This window comes from Oratosquilla oratoria, chromosome 44 (assembly GCF_046742065.1).
Source record: "Oratosquilla oratoria isolate Oo_2021 chromosome 44, ASM4674206v1, whole genome shotgun sequence".
In the NCBI taxonomy this organism is placed as follows: domain Eukaryota; kingdom Metazoa; phylum Arthropoda; class Malacostraca; order Stomatopoda; family Squillidae; genus Oratosquilla; species Oratosquilla oratoria.
Genome location: NC_134820.1, coordinates 7,944,243 through 7,957,661, shown reverse-complemented (window position 1 = coordinate 7,957,661; position 13,419 = coordinate 7,944,243). Strand labels below are relative to the sequence as shown.

Sequence of the window (13,419 nt, the reverse complement as noted above, 5' to 3'; positions counted from 1 at the left end):
AGTCCATCCCCCACTCCTCCCCCCTCCCCCATCCTCCATCCATCCATCCTGACGCAACTAATCCTTCCACAACTCTTAATTGCGTCTGTCCACACCTGTATCGGGGATTAAGGAGACCTACGGCGACGAAAAATTATAGATGGGGGGATTTCATCCAGAAACGAGGAACGAAAATGGAGATTACCTACGAAAAGTAAAATGATGGATTAGCGTGACCAAGAGATTCTTTTTTCATACGGACCAGGGTGACCTACGAAAAGGAGGCGTCGGCCAAGGCGGCGTCCACGGTTCACCTGATACAGAGACAAAGGAGCAACAACACCAAAACCACACTAACACCAACCACGGGGAAAGGGGGGAGGAACGGGGCGAGAGTTCCCAACATCCGCTCCTTTTCCACGGTTGGAATGCTGCAAACCGAAATACGCCAAAATCACCCAAAACTGAATATATTCTTCCCATTTTGCTTCCTGTGTACAACTGGTACTGATGTTGCAGGAAATAAGTGCTCTGGGGAGTAGATTTGGGGGTGGTGCGGCGAACAGGGGAATATGAGATTTTGATGAAAACGAGCTTCCTGGAGCAGTAAAGGTTTTCTTATACATATATAATATGCAAGCCTGGACAGTAGGCCCGCTGGAGGAGGACTGAAATGACAATGGGAAGGGGACAGGTGGGGGGAAGTTAGGGCGGGGAGGGAACGGGAAGAGGGAAGGAAGGGGGGAGGGAACGTGAGCTGAGGGAAAGAACGGGGAGGGAAAGGATGGGGAGTGGAGGGAGGGAAATCAAGGCCTTCAGATGGACAGAGATCTAATTTCAGCCGCTTTTGTTTTGGGTCGTGGTAATCAGTGCAAAGCAGCCGCAGAGGAAGAGGACGCGGGACGGGGGAGAAGAAGAGGGGAGAGCAGCGAGAGAGGGATGGGAGAGAACGGGGCGACCTAGAGAGTTGGAGGAGATTGACGTTGAGGGGGTGGGGGGTTGTTGGCGACAGTGTCGAAGGGATGAGGCCGGGAAGGACGAGGTAAGAAAGGAAAAGAAAGAATAGAGAGGGAAAGCGGGACTAGGCAATGAAACGTGCGTTAGTGAAGGGGTAAAAGGTGTGGGGGGGGGGCTATGGGGGCGTGTGACGATAACAAGGACGGGGGGTAAAGTGTGTAAGTGGGAGATTGGGGGGGGGGGCAAGCTAGACAGGAGTGAGTGAGGGGAGTGTTCTCTTCGCCACAGCCAATAAGGTGACATGCTCCCGGACAACTTTGATTGATTTATTCTTTAGCTGAAAGGTATCTCGGTGTATCGAGACGCCATTTTTCCCTTAGTCTGCTCCCCGTCCACTGAATAAATTCGCGCCCGGTATTAAATGCTAAACAGTAAACAAATCACTATTGTCGAGAACACCACCACGTGACCACTTCGACGATCAAAACAATTCAGTTCCCACTTGACCTAGCGACTCTCTTCAGCTGATGGATGTCAGAATGCCTCAAAAGCGTTCGTTTGCAGCTTCACAACTTCCTGATTACACAGATCAATCGTGTTCTTAATATACAGAATTACTATCAAATAGACCACGAACAACCTTGTAACTTACAAAATATTTTTCACCTCACTACTTTAATTAACGGCGTGTTTCAAAAGCCACATGTAGAGAGAGAGAGAGAGAGAGAGAGAGAGAGAGAGAGAGAGAGAGAGAGAGAGAGAGAGAGAGAGAGAGAGAGAGAGAGACAGAGAGAGAGAAGGGTGTACACGCGCGCGCACACACGATGACGACAGCCAAAACAAATGTATATTCAAGGTGGTAATGAACATGAAACTGCCCAATGTAGGCCTTATGGTCTCTTGCAGTCTCCTTCGTTCTTATGTTCAAGGTGACAAAGTTAGCCGCCACCGTCATCATAGCCGCCACCACCAATTCGGCTGAGCAGACTATTTGTGAGGCTTCGAAATTATTCGTTACACGTACCCACACGCACACACTGCTGCACAAACTCGCACGCGCACAACCTCGTGGCGCAGTGGTTAAGAGTTCTCGCCTGCCACTACGGTGGTCCGAGTTCGAATCCCGCCCAGGGCTGAAATAATTTTAGTATCGCTGCGCTGCGGGTTGTTACTCCAACTCTCATGGGCGGGGAGTTGGGGCGTGTGTGCGCGTGTAAGGTAACAGTATTACCCATACATCGGTCATACGAACTCTAGAGCTCTCGTCCGGGGGGTTAATGACTGTCGATCACGAGTCCAACACGTGACCCAAGACAAAGGTGACACACACACACACAAACGCCATTTTGTTATTTCGCATGAAATAGGACACGGCTAGAGTAAGGGCAAGAAGGGGTGGGTGAGGAGGAGGAGAAGAGGAGATTTGGAGACGATATCTTTTTAAAAGAACTGGGAAATAAAACCAAAGGAAGGGAGGAGAAAGAGTCGGGAGGTGGATGATGTGAATTGATTGGAAGGAGATAAGGAAAGTATAATTGACGGACGGTGCAGCTCCGAAGACCACTAAAAATTGAAGGAATGGAGAGAAAGAAGTGCGCTGTACTGGAAGAGCAAGACGCTGACAAAGGATGACGAGGATTCTCCGGAATATGGAAGACGTTGTTATATAGCTCCTGGGGTGGACCTGACCCTCCTTGCACCCCCCCCCATAAAAAAAAAAAAAAAAAAAAAGATAGGCAAGATTTCCAGGTCTCAACCTTAGCCGTCTATTCCAGTTACAAGTCTGAGTCGGTGGGAAGGGGGGGGGGTTGCCTAGACCTTCTTCGCTGTAACTACTACTATCAACAGCCATATCGACTGTCCTGAACTAGGAGGAGACGAGGGGCAACGACCACTTTGGACAGGATGTGCGTGAGGACGTGCAACTGTGCTAAAGAAGCAGGCAGACCTGTTTGCTACCCGTATCCCGCCCACTGCAACCTGTCGATGCATCGGTCCTCGTGCCAATTTACTGCAACCTCTCGTAGTACTCTACCCTCAACCATCCCCCCACCCCCACCACCACCCTCTCCGTCTTCTGGAGGAGTAAAACTAATTGATCTGTATTCGACAAACGTTTATGCAAAATGTCACGCGCCAACAAACAAAACTAACAAATAACTAACGAACAGCTTTCAAGGTCACAACATGGGCCCATCACTCCATTGTGTAGTGAAGGTGTGGGATTGAAGAGGTGGGGGTTATTACTCCCTCATCCCACCCTTAATCCTTACACAAGAAGGACGCCAGCTTGTTTCTCCAAACACCCTATATATATATATATATAGATATATATATATATATATATATATATATATATATACACACACACATCATTATTAGCATTATTGTTACTATCGTCATCATCATCATTACTATTATTATGTAGGGGATGGAATGGGTGGGAGTGGTTTCTATGCCTTTATTTTATTTTATTTATTTAACTTTTTTGCTATCTCCCTTGTGTAGTGAAGGTGTGGGATTGAAGAGGTGGGGGTTATTACTCCCTCATCCCACCCTTAATCCTTAATCCTAACACAAGAAGGACGCCTGCTTGGTTCTCCAAACACCCTATATATATATATATATATATATATATATATATATATATATATATATATATATATATATATATATTATCATTATTAGCATTATTGTTACTATCGTCATCATCATCATTACTATTATCATGTAGGGGATGGAATGGGTGGGAGTGGTTTCTATGCCTTTATTTTATTTTATTTATTTAACTATTTTTTGCTATCTCCCTTGTAAGGGGGAAAAGCCTTTGGCGTGTGTGTGTGTGTGTGTGTGTGTGATTATATATATATATATATAATATATATATATATATATATATATATATATATAACATATATATATATATATAACATATATATATATATATATAACATATATATATATATATATATAAACTTCTCCCTCTTCATCGCTACGTGTCCCCTGCTCACCCACCATCACCTCCCTCGCGTGACCTTTCCCTCCCACAGTCAACAGCCATCAGTTGCCATTTACTCTTGAAACCTCCCTCTTCTTAAATCCCCTCGACTACGCCCAGCCCACTAGCCCCGTCCCCTCCCAAGTCTGCTACGCCCGGCTGTCTGTTAGAAAACAGAGACAGACGTACAATTCGTCTGTTGAGTCGGCAGGCCGGCTGCCAGAGCTGAAAGAAGACCGTACAAGGCGATCTCGCTAATGGCGCGCGCACATGCTGACAAATGTCCTACAAATCAATTCTCCTGAGCCTGTCCCCGTTCTATCCCTCCCTAAATCATCCTCGATCCGTTTCCTATCGCTCCTAAATCGCCCTCACCTCGTTATCTACCATTAGCATACCATCGTCCCGTTTTCTAAGTCACCGTTACCCATTTTCTCCCTCTCGTATCTACCTGCCCTCGTTCCAAGTTGTACTCTAGTTCGCAATTTGCATGTCCGTTCTTTATCACATAACATGCACATAAATCCGTACGACCTACATTATTTTATAAATACGATTTCATATCACCCGAGCCTCTAAACTCCATTCCACGTCCTTATACACCGCTTCTTGACACTTTCCGTTTACTCAGTTCCTGAGCCTTTTGTTTACGCCTTCCACTCCCGTCACTTGTTTTTCATCCTACAACCGCCCCCCCTCTCACTTCTCGGCCTCCTTTCGCCTTGTGCTATGCCAGAACTGTGACACCGCATTTGTTCTTGGTAAAACAAGTCATGAGAGAGAGAGAGTGTGTGTGTGTGTGTGTGTGTGTGTGTGTGTGTGATTCACCTTGGTCTTTGGATCACGTGTTGGACTCGTGATCGACAGCTATTTGCCTCCCGAAAGAGAGCTCAGAGCTCGTATAACCGATCTATGGGTAATGCTATGACCTTAAACACACACACACCCAACTTGCCCACGAGAGTTGGAGTATCGACTCAAAGCGCCGCGATCCTGAAATAATTTCAGCCCTGGGCAGGATTCGAACCAGGTACCGCCGGCACCGCCGTACCGACAGTCCGGGACTCTACCAACCGCGCCACCGAGTCGCGCGTGTGTGTGTGTGTGTGTGAGAGAGTGATCTGGGTAGAGTGGGAGGTGAGTAGTGGCAGTCGACACGTGAAAGCGAACCCTGTTTAGGCGTCTAGCCTACACACGCGGTAAACGCCCATTACTCGAACTTCAGTAAAAGTACTGGTATTTGGAAGCGTACGGGTAAGTCGGGTTTTAGTGAAACTACAATGGACTCTATCCAATCCACTTTGCCACTTATACATTAGACGAATCAATCGCACGCCCATCCCTCCTCAGTAAAATAGTACAAACCATAACACTTGGTCTTGAAAGAAATACAGGGAATTCCCACACGCCCGCGCAAGAGTGGGCGCCGTCTTCACGCACCCATTCCAACCCCCCACCCCTTAATCCCCCCCCGAATTGCCTTCCTCCCTAAACCTCCCTACCCACCACCCCTTCCACCTCCTCTGCCAAAGCCCCTCCAGCTCCACACGGAGGTACAACTTGTCGCACTGCGGTACACGGACGCACGCACGCACGCACGCACAACCAGCATGCATACACGCGCACGCACGCAAAGAAATGCATTCGCTAGAACTAGGTTGAAGGATTAGTAATGTGTGGACACGCACGGAGCGAAAGGACAATGGGAATGCACGGGCAAGAAAACTAGGCCTCCACATAGGTGGAATGGAGATAGAAAACGAAGGTGGTGGTGCTGGTGGTGGGTGAGGGGAGAATATGATGTGGAGGTGGCTGTGGAGAAAGGAGGTAAAACAAACTGTTTAACTATGAAAGAGCCGAGGTGTTATCATCATACGTGGAACTGGGAGGAGGAGGAGGAGGAAGAGGAGGGGGGTGAAGCACAAAGTTGGTGACCGGTCTAGGGTGGCGCAACAATTGATCCGACTGGCCCCCGATCAAAGATGGGGGTCTGGATTGGTGTTGATAAGGACTGGGTTGCATTGGGATTGAACAAGAGGGCCAGTTTTCAACTGAACGTGCGAATCAATTTGTTGTGGGACGGAATTTGACTGGCTGGTATGGGCCAAGTAACTGCAACAGGGCTGGGTTGCGGACGAGACACGAGTCGAGAGGGGGGGGGGAACTGCCCAAGGGCTTGTAAGAAACGAAATGGTTCGACCAAAGGTTATAAGAGTGGAGGGGAAGTAAAGGCCAGGAGACAGGTTGGGGGGGCAAGAAGGTGGAAAGGGTTTGGCCTTGAGCACAGGAAAATGCTGCTACGAAGTGATGAAAGAAAGTAGCAATCAGGCGGACTGAAACGAGACGCTGATGTACACACAAGGGTGACGGTAGGAAGAGGAAGTGGGAGAGGAAAGATGCAATGTGTAAGGAGGGAAAAATGAGGAAGGAGGAAAGGAGGCAGCAAGGAGTAAGAAGGGGTGAAGAAAGGAGGAAGGGGGAAGGAGGCAGCAAGGAGTAAGAAGGGGTGAAGAAAGGAGGAAGGGGGAAGGAGGAGGGGTAGACGAAGGGAAGGAGGGAGGGAGGAGAGAAGGAGTTTGTTGGGGAGAGGGGGAGGTTAGGAGAAAGAGACTGTGGGATACGATGGAGTAGTTCTGGTTCGGCAAGGTGATGGAGGTGGGTGATGTCTGGTCGAGGCAGTGGCTGCTACAGACAGCGAGATTGTGGCAATAATTGCCTGTGCCTATGACAAGAAACCAGTGGCATGACGAGCAGGGCAGCGGGCAAAAACAGAAGCCTAACTCCTGCTCCCATTGCTGCTGTGGTCGCTCGCAAGCGACCCGGGGCGGCGGTGGCGGCGCTCCGAACGAGGTTACCCACACACGAGACGTGGGCCGAAGACCTGTAGGTTTCAGCGATGAACTCTCTCAAATTTATCGCTTCAATCCTGCTCCCTCCAGCTACTCTCCCCCACCCTGGGAGGAGGAGGAAGAGGAGTGGGGGGGTTGATTCACAATGTTGTTTGCTCCAGTTTCCAGTCTTAAGCATTACTTTGCAAACACGGGGAGGCCCACAGGAACAATCCTCTTTGTAATGTTTAGATATATTATCGTAAGTTATCCATGTGTAATTAACTTAACTTTGCGTGCGTGCGTGTGTGTCACAGGTGGAGGCGGTGAACATGTTAAGGCCCACCGATTTTAGCAGACTGTTTTTGTTCGAGCGCAAAAACGGACCTTCGACGAGATCAACCTTCACACCACCAAGCACGCGCGCACACACACACGTCCATTCGCCTTCACTGGTAACCCTGGCGAGTGGGTTGCAGGACGACGACAACCACCACTAGTCAGCTATCACCATTACCACCATCTCTACTCATTAAGCACCGCCCCGCCTTTCACGACCTCCTCCTCGCAGTCATCGACAACTAAAAACCCACGCGACCTCCGACCACTCTCTCACGAGACACTGCGGTCGTTAGCAAACCATACGTCCTTAATCACCATGTTCACGGCATTAACACAGCTGTAACCAATCCAATTTGAAGCCCCGCAACGGCTTATTACTACTAGTGTTGTTGCTTTTACAACAATTCGTTGGTATCGTTCGAAGTTTATGATGAAGAAACGGGGGCTGGGAAGGCGGACATTCTATCACATACCCATTACCAGTGACCGACTTTATATATCTAATTACAAACGAAGTCAGATAATTCTACTAATTAGAAGTACTACTCGTTGAACTGACACGAGACGATATCAACTGATATCAAATGCATGTCACCTGATGTGTGTGTGTATCTATCATAATCCCTATCCACCTAACCCTAATATAATCATCAGAAACTTGTATCTAACCAAGTGACACGATCCTTCCCAACTAACACACACACACACCCTCCGAGGCTCTCATTTAAGCGTTGACCCGGCGATTTTATTATGAATCTGAAAGGGGGGTGATGCCATCATAACGATGAGTTTAAATCTAAAACATTCCTTCTCTCCTGTCTCTCTCTCTCTCTCTCTCTTCACCTCTTGTCCAAAGCGCCCATAGCCGCCAATGGGTGGTTAATTGGGACACGGCGGGGGTGGGAGGAATGGGGGAGTCACACCCACCGTTCCAGACGGATGGTCGATGGGGGGATGGGGGGGGGAGAGGAATGGCGGGTCGAGGAAAAGACGGGCTGGAAATGTGGAAGGGAGGGTGGAAGGGGCCCAGACGGAGGTAGAGGGTGGGTGAGAGGAGGAGGAGGAGGAGGGGGTAGTAGACGAGGAGGAACGAAGGGAAAGGTAATGTTATGGCGCTGAACTAGATAAAGGAATGAAGGTCAGTGGCAGAGTGGGGGGTAGGGGGTGGGAGGAAGGGAGGGAGGGGAGGGAGGGGAGGAAGGGAGGGACGGGTGGGAGGAAGAGAGGGAGGGAGGGGGACGGGAGTGAGGGAGGAGAAAGGGAGAGAGCGAGATGGTGAGGGAGGGGAGATATAAGGCGTGTGTGTGTGGGATTCGTTATAGTCTTGGATCACGTGCTGGACTCGTGATCGACAGCTATTTCCCTCCCGGAAGAGAAACCAATCTCGTATTTCACCGATATATGGTTAATGCTGTGACCTTACACGCACACACCCAACTCTCCGCCCACGAGTTAGAGTAACGACTCGCATCGCAGCGATACTGAAATTATTTCAGCCCTGGGCGAGATTCGAACTTGGACCGCTGAAGCAGCAGCAGTTGCGAACGCTACCACTGCGCCGTGGAGCCGTTTGTGTGTGTGTGTGTGTGTGTGTGTGTGTGTGTGTGTGTGTGAGAGAGAGAGAGAGAGAGAGAGAGAATGAAAATGGAGAGGGGGTTCATGCTAAAACAAGAGAACTTCCATTAGAGGTATAGAGTAATCTTTTCAATCCCACCCAACTCGTATTTACTTGTGTCCAGGCAATTCTAGCCAAAGGGACGGGGAGTTGCTGACAGACGGACATGAAGGAGGCTGCGGTGGGCGTGGCGGCTGCGACAGCATGCGGCAACGTCGGTGCAAGTGCAAGGCGAGCAGCCATCTTCAAGGCGAGCATGGACACGCCCTCTACCAACGTACGCACGAACACGTTAGAACACATTTCGAGCGTGCTCAAAACCCACCCCACCCCCCTCCCTTCCCGCCTGCCGCCGAGGCGCGAACGTTTGTACGAACGCACGCATGGGTGATCGTACAGGCAGCAAACACTGCCACGCACATATGCCCTTTTTCAACACAAGGGGGGACAAAACAGATCACAACATGTTTTCGCGCGCAAGCACACTGGCCAACGAGCCTGCGGCGTCCGCCCTTCCCCCCCCCCACCGCTGAGAGTGAGGACGGTGATAGGATTGGTGTTAGTGGGGAAAGCGGTGGCACTTGTCAGGTTTTCTAATGGTGGCAGTGGTGGTTATAGACAACGCGGAAATAATAATAGCAGAAGTAATGGTAGCTGAGCTCCGGGAATTCACGTAAGAGTGGGATTGGGAGGGGGGAGGGGGGGAAGCCTTACCAGACGACCAGCCAGGGCGGGGACGGGAGCTACCCCCCACCCTACGCCCCTCTCACCTGGTCACGCTAAGCCTCGCTCCTCCAGACGACCCAACGTACCTGCAAAGACAAGATAACAAGAGCAATCAGTAACACAATCGGGCTTGGCAACAAGAATATCATGAATTGTGATGCAAATTCATAAACGATCAATCAAACTCACAATAAAAAAAAATACACATACGAACATTAGTTATGGTAGTGTTAAGATAAAAAAAAAAAAAGTTAACGATGATCAAGTTCCGCGCACGAATCCTGTAATACAAATGTGGTTTTACAGCTCACGCAAGGGGGCGCTTCACTGCGGCCAAACCGGTCATCCTCTACTCGGAGGACGGCCAGGGCCAGCTCGACACGTGGCCTTGGGAATAGAACTTGGATCTACGAAGCTACAGACCTCGAAGTGCGCGCACACACACACACACGGGAATGAAGAGACAAAGTCCAGGTTGCAGTCATATGTAAATGTAGCCAGGTATGATCAATTGCAGTGCACAATAGACAGGACCCCAAGAGCATGGGCCATTTCTGCACACTACAATAAGGTAACAAATTAGAGAGATAGATAGCTATAGGGAGAGAGAGAGAGAGAGAGGGTATGGACACAGAGCATGGTCCCAATCTAGCTGACAATTTACGAAGATGGGGAAAAAAAAAAAAAGACTGCCAACACCAGAAGAAAGGAGAGAGCAGGTATGACTCAGCTTCAGAACTCCGAAAGGAGTTGACATTATCTTGTAAGACTTCTTTCTTAGCGAGAGACGGAAGAACCAGGACACATGAGCATGAAGACAAGTGTCTGGAAGCTACCAGGAAGACAGGTACCGACACAACATTAATATTAGCCAAACAAAACGGAACTTTTAATGGCAAGTTCAACCGAGGACGGAGACGGTGCCTGACGAGTATAACCCTAATCCTGTTTAGACATCTGGAAGGTGTGAGGGAGGGAGAGGTGAAAATATGAGACGGAACGGGGAGAAAAGGGAAACAGTAGAGAACTGAGGACAAGAAAAGAGAGGAGAGGAAGGGAGAAAGGGAGGGAGGTAGGGAGGGAGGGAGAGAGAGAGAGAGAGCAGGGGTATTTTTTCTTCTTTATAACATTAAACCGCTGCCAGTTCCTTTCCCCCTCGCCGCCTCCTCCTCCTCTCCCTTTCAAATCCAACCACTCCCTCCCCTGGCCTTTGCCGATGCAAGCGCAGTTCAACCCATCAATAGAGTGTCAGTGAGCAAAATCCTTGTGGCGCCAGGCGATTCCATCACAGATAAATGGCTGCGTGATCAGTCACAACGAACAAAAGCGGCCGCATCTGCTACACCAACTACATCACTGTGTACAAACGAGTCACTATGAGGGAAATTGAAACAAGATATGTAGGCTTGAACTGAATGACGGAAGCATTTCTGGGGCTTCCTGGGGAGAGGGGGAGAGGGGGATGTGAGAGGGGGATGTGAGAGGGGGATGTGAGAGGTGGAGGGGAAGGGGAGTGTAGGGATAAAACTACATACGCTTAAAAACCTACAGTATCTGATCTTTCCAACCACCCTCCCCTCCCTCACGACCCTTTTTCCATAAGTTGGTAAGGGACGTGAGGGGAGAGGGGAGAGGGGGGAGGGGGGATGGTGGGAGACAATAGTTGACGCAAATACGCGCACACACACACACACACACACACACATGTGAAAGATAAAAAAAATGAGAGAAAGGGACAAAATAAAGGGGGGGGGGAGAGGAAACTAGGGAAAAAGGGAAATTATGGGAGAATGGGGAAATGGAATTTGGGAGGAACGAATAGGTGCAGGGGAAAAAGTTAAATGCGTGACTTAAGACGAATCGGGGAAAATTGTACGAAGCTATGATTTATAAAGTGGGAAGGGAAGAGGGGAGGGAGGGAGGGTGTGATAAATGGGACAAGGCATGTGCGCCTGAGGAAACGAGAGCAAAAATATGGAGAGAGAGAAGAGAGAGAGAGAGAGAGAGAGAGAGAGAGAGAGAGAGACGGTGTGAGGGGAAAGGGGGTGATGATAGAGAACAATAGGGGAGAGTGGGAAATTAATTACAAGTGATAAAAATACAGGTAACAGGAGAGGAGTGTACAGGCAATAGTTGGAAAAACGGTATACTAGTAAAGCTCGGGGATAGAGACTCGGACAGCGTTACGGGGAGGGGACGGGAGGGGAAGGGAGGGGAGGGGAGGGTGTGGAGACAGACAAGGGGAGAGGCAAGGGGAACTGGCGCAGGGGAAGAGAATGGAAGGGTAGGGGAGGGGGGAGGAGAAGGGGGAGGGGAGGGTAGGAGGAAGAAGGGGAAGGGCAGGGAAACTGGGACGGGGGAAGGGGAGAAGGGGAAGAGAAGAAGGGGAAGGGGAAGGGGGAGAACAAGGGGGAGGGGAGGGTAGGAGGAAGAAGGGGAAGGGCAGGGAAACTGGGACAGGGGAAGGGGAGAAGGGGAAGGGGAGAAGGGGAAGAGAAGAAAGGGAAGGGGAAGGGGAAGAGAAGAAGGGGAAGGAGAAGAAGGGGAAGGAGAAGAAGGGGAAGGGGAAGGAGAAAGAAGGGGAGGGGCAAGGAAAACTGGGACGGGGGAAGAGAAGGGGAGGGGTTAGAATTGTGTATCGATGCGAAAGGCCGTGGCCGGAGCACCGGACGGACAACTGTGACAGGAAAAAAATAGAATAAAAAATAAAAGAATAAAAAATGATAATAAAAAATAAATAAATAAATAAAAATAAAAAATAAAAAATCTGATCCCTTTGGTACTAAACTTGCAGACATTTGAACACGACACAGTTTACCACTGGTGAGGTTCGTGTATAACCTCTACACAGTCGGGTGGGTGACCTGTGCGCTTACTTTCCAGTAACGCGAGTGATGCATATCATCTATTAGGCTAGTGGGACACGGAGCAATACTATGTCAAGACAAGTGATCCGAAACGGTACACTTACCAAGAATCGTGTGTGTGTGTGTGTGTGTGTCTTTCACCTTGGTCTTTGGATAACGTGCTGGACTCGCGTGATCGACAGCCATTTCCCTCTCGGAAGAGAGCTCAGAGCTCATATGACCGATCTATGGGAAATGTTGTGACCTTACACGCACACACATCCCAACTCCCCGCCCACGAGATTTGGAGTAACGACTCGAAGCGCAGCTATACAAATTATTTCAGCCCTGGGCAGGATTCGAACCCGGACCGCCGTAGTGACAGTCGGGGACTCCACCAACCGCGCCACCGAGTCGGAAAGGGGAGCTTGTGTGTGTGTGCGTGCGTGCGTGTGTGTCTGTGTGTGTATGTGTGTGTCAGAGAGAATAAAGCCCCGATAATTGGGTTAACCCCAATGTCGTAACGTTGAGGAGGGAGGGGGGGCGAAGATGTAGGGTAGGGTAGGGTAAGGAGGGTCTGTGAACAAAGACGACTGAAAAAGTAGTCAAAACATGGTTCCGACCCGACCCCACCCCACCGTCCCTCCCAACACTTCCCCCTGTTCCCCTCTCCCTTACTTTCCACCCCAGCTCCCTCGACAACTGCTGCCTCTGTACACTTTCCCTTTTTCTCTTTTGCCTCGCCGCCTTGCCTACTTGCAGACAGGGCAGAGCGACAGACAGAGTGGTGGGAAGGGGGGGGGGAGTAATCGAGTAGATTTTTTGGCAAAAACTACCCCTTGTTCAAAAAGCCTTACCACAATTACAAACCCGATGCCCACCACCAACCCTCCTCTGCAGTAGTGACACAGACACCTCCGGGAGTCCCCTAATCAATAGCCAGCCAGCTAACCATCCTTCCCCCCATCGACAGATTATGCTTCTTCTTAGACCAATGACGCTTCCACGCCAGCCCAGCCCAGCCCAGCCGGTTACAAAATACACATCGTCTACTCTGAAACATCCTTCTCCCAACAAACATCACTATGAAACGCAAATGTCAACCCCGGTGAGAAAGAGAGGACGAGA

The 13,419-nt window shown here is 49.7% G+C and overlaps 1 protein-coding gene across 2 annotated transcripts in view; it reads right to left on the bottom strand.

The window, feature by feature from the left end:
• The window catches only part of LOC143022218 (RNA-binding E3 ubiquitin-protein ligase MEX3C-like), a 161,127-nt gene that overhangs the window by 59,662 nt on the left and 88,046 nt on the right, over positions 1–13,419 (bottom strand). Inside the window, exon 1 of one of the 2 annotated variants that reach the window (XM_076180327.1) lies at positions 9,490–9,517. The exons of the other annotated variant lie outside the window; for it this stretch is intronic. The gene's annotated coding sequence lies outside the window, so the exon portion shown is untranslated. Of the gene's footprint in view, positions 1–9,489; positions 9,518–13,419 lie in introns of those variants that run through there. 2 annotated transcript variants of the gene reach the window in all.